Here is a 4,308-nt window from a genome sequence, read left to right as displayed (position 1 = left end):
ACCGTGGTTAACCCAACAATTTAGCATGAAGGACTTTTGAGAAGCTAATTTTGTTCTAGGCTTTAGAATCCAAAGGGATCTAAGGAAAAACATGATAGAACTATCTCACACTTCATACATAGACAAGACATTGGAGTTTTATGCAATGACCGATTTGAAGAAGGGAAATCAACCTTCCGTATCAAGATTTCATCTCTCTTTGGAGGACTGTGTTAAGAAAGTGGAAAAAAGAGATGACATGAGAAAGTTTCCTTATGCTTCTACAGTAGGATGTCTCATGTATGTTATGTTATGCACAGACCTAGATATCTGTTTTGTAGTAGGGTTGTTAAATCGATATCAGACGAATCTAGGAGCAAGACACTAGCAATTAGGTAAGTATATACTCAAGTATTTACGGAGAACAAGGGATTGTATGCTTGTCAATTCTAGAGGATGTAACCCCCTAAACTCAGCCTAGACATTATGACTGAATCTCGAAGATCACATTGATCACGTTAATGGCGCAGAAAACCATTTTCTAATATTCATTTGTAATTTTAAAATGTCATCTTGATTTGCTTTAAAAGAGGCCATATATTGTATATAATTTTCTTTTGAAAGAGTTCGTCGAAATCATCTATCTTTTAGAAAAATACAAGTATTGATAGTTTTTAGAAAACGTAGTTTTTCAGTTAAAACATTACAGCGAACAATTTTATACATTTAAAAAAAAATCTTGTTCGTCATTTTGAAAACTGTAGATATAATATAACTTGTCAACAATCAATTTCATGAGCAAGTAGTGTTGAGTTCTGAAAACAGTGAATAGAGTTTGAAAACACTATCGTTGAGTTGGATTAACCTTATTGTGAAAAATTCATCATTTAACTATTATTTGATGAACACCTCTTAAGTACTAGTTTAAAAACGTAGGCCATGCAAAACCATCCAAAAACCACAATAAATACAAAATCCAAAAGAAAATCCAAGTCCAAAACCAAAGTCCAAAGCAATTAAACACATCCGAAAATAACAAATACCAAAAATATAGTTTTCTGAAAAGTGACTGAGAGCACTTTTCTACTAGACCACATCTTAACCTTGATTATCTCTAAAACCAGAATTTAAAAGGGGTGAGGTTATAAATCCCAATGTGGGTTACCAATAATGATAATAAGATAATTTAACTCATATCAACATCATTTTAAGCAGATCACAACATATTAAATATTTGGTCACAGAATCATATATGACAGGATGCATAATAACGATGTCAATGCAACGCTTTTAAAAAACAAGGCAGATTTTCAGAAAACAAATCCTACGCATCTCTACTACACCATAATGAGTTCCTCAAAACTTGTCCATCCAATAACATGCCAACAGATAATGCAGATTTACTGCTAGATACAGAATATTGTGGACAAGCCACCAGATAGTACAAATTTACTGCCAGATACTTCCCCCGTACATATTTTCTCGACCTTATGCATGTGATATGGCATACAAAACAAATTTTTAGTAGGCATGCTTTACATGCGAATCAGAATCAGAAGTATGACATGTTTAACACGTGAATCAGATCTCAATACAATTTACCACAGTGGCATGCTTAACATGTGAATCAGATGATCAGAATAATAACAAAATTTTATGCGAATCAGAATATTGATAATCATATTTTCACATCACTTGCACATACGAATTTCATTAGCTGTAAATCACATGACATGAGTAATGGAAACCACATAATAACATATTATACAAAAATCGTCAAATCACAATCATCATCACAGATATGAGGTTTCGGGAATACTTACTTGGTATCCTCTTTTATTGGGAGCTTGACCTTCTAGAATTGTAAAAAATTTAAACTAAAAATATGAAAGTGTGGGGGTTTGAGCATGGGACCATTTGGAATTAATTAACACACTTAACCACTAGACTATTAATTCCTTTATAACATTAACTAGCATAAAAAATTATTAAAATCTAGGGCGTGACAACCCTACCCCCTTAAAATAATTTTCGTCTTCAAAATTTACCTAATCTAAACAAGTGAGGGCAGTGATGACGCATTGATTCTTCGAGTTCCCAAATGGCTTCGCTAACACCATGATTCCTTCATAAGACTTTCACGAGAGGAATTTGCTTCTTCCTTAATCTTTCGAGCTCGCAGTCCAAAATCTGTATTGGCTCTTTTTCATAAGTTAAATTGAGTCTCACCTCAAACTCATTGATTTGAATAATGTGGGATGGATCAAAATGGTATCTCCTCAACATAGAAACATGGAACACGTCATGAATGCGGTCCAGTTCCATAGGTAAATCTAAATGGCAAGCTACTAGTCCAACCCGCTTAAGAACTCTATATGGTCCAATAAACCTCGGGTTCAGCTTGCCATTGTGTCCAAACCTCAATACCTTCTTCCACGGTGAAACCTTTAGGAAGACTTGTTCCCCAACACTGAACTCAATATCTCTTCGTTTCAAATCGACGTAAGTCTTTTGTCAATTAGATGCTACTCTCAAACGATCCTGAAAAAATTTACCATATTCTCAGTTTTTTTTGCACCAAATCTAGACTTGATACCTTATTTCCCCTAACTCTGTCCAATATAGAGGTGTACAACACTTACGACCATACATTGCTTCGTAAAGAGCCATCTAGATGCTCGACTGAAAACTATTATTGTACGCAAATTTGGCTAACGACAAGTGTTCCTCCCAACTGCCACTGAAGTCAATCACACAACTCTTCAACATGTCCCCCAAAATCTAAATAACCTACTTGGATTACCCATCATACTGGGGTGAAAAGTTTCACTAAAGTTCAATCGAATTCCCAAAGCCTTGTGTAACTTTTTCTAAAATCGAGATGTAAATCGAGGGTCCTGATCGAAAATGGTGGACCATGGTACACCATAAAGTCTCACAATCTCTGAAATGTACAACCTCACCAACCTATGCAGAGAATAATCAATACAGACAGGCAGAAAATAGGCTAACTTAGTTGGTCGATCAACTATAACCCAAACTGAATCTTTCTTAGTAAGCTTCAAAGGCAACCCACTAACAAAATCCATGGTCACAGGCTCCTATTTCCATTGAGGGATCTGAATAGACTGTAAAAACTTGAGGGAAACTGGTGCTCAGCTTTCACTTGCTGGCATGTTAAACACTTACTCACATATTCAGTCACATCTCATTTAAGTCTTGACCACCAATGTAACTCTCTCAAGTCTCAATACATCTTATTTTTTCCCGGATGCATAGCGTATGGACTACTATGCGCTTCCCAAAGTATAGACTACCTCAGCTCTTGATCATCAGGCACAAAGTATCTTCCATAGAAGTACAGAACTCCGACAAAGTTAAGGCTAAAGTTGGTAGTCTTACCTTCCTCAACCTATCTGAAACGAGGTGTAAGAGAATCATCATTAAATTTCTTCGATCAAATCTGATCTACTAAGGTAGGCCTCACTTGCAATTGTACAAGTAAACCTCCATCATCAGTCAAATTGAACTTTGCAAACATCGCCCTTAAATCAGTCATTGACTTCCAACTCAGTACATTGGCGAAAACATTTGCCTTTCCTGGATGGTACTCATTGGTACAATCATAATCCTTTAGTAGCTCAATTCATCTCATTTGTCTCAAGTTCAACTCCTTTTGGGGGAGGAGATACTTAAGACTCTTGTGATCTGTGTAGATAATACACTTCTCACCATACAGGTAGTGCCTCCAAATCTTGAGGGCAAAAAACACAATAACATGTTCGAGATCATGAGTTGGATAGTCATGTTCATGGGGCTTAAGCTGTCTCGAGGCGTAGGCCACAACCTTACCATCTTTCATTAGAACACATCCAAGATCGGTATAAGACACATCACTGTACAACACATAATCCTTCCCAAACTCTAGCTGAATCGAAATAGGCGCTTGAGTAGAGGTGCCCGGCCTGGGAAAAAATTCATAAGCCCAAGCCCGGGCCGGTCCGGCCTATTTTTTTAATAAACACTAAAAATTTATTTTAAAAATTAAAAAAATTAAAAAAAAGTATTTTAAAAATATTTTAAAATTTTAAAAATTATTTTAAAAATATTTTAAAAATAAAAAATATTTATTATATTCGGGTCGGGCGGGGCTCAGGCCAAAAAAGTGGTGCCCGAGGCCCAGCCAATTTTCTAAACGGGCCTCATTTTTTTACCTAAGCCCATATTTCGGGCCTATATTTTTACCCGAACCCTCCCATATTTCGGGCGAGCCGTCAGGCTGGGCCGAGCCACCCAGCCCATGAGCACCTCTACGCTTGAGTTAACACG

This window comes from Gossypium raimondii, chromosome 2 (genome assembly GCF_025698545.1).
Source record: "Gossypium raimondii isolate GPD5lz chromosome 2, ASM2569854v1, whole genome shotgun sequence".
NCBI classification, from domain to species: domain Eukaryota; kingdom Viridiplantae; phylum Streptophyta; class Magnoliopsida; order Malvales; family Malvaceae; genus Gossypium; species Gossypium raimondii.
This window is presented reverse-complemented; position numbering follows the sequence as displayed.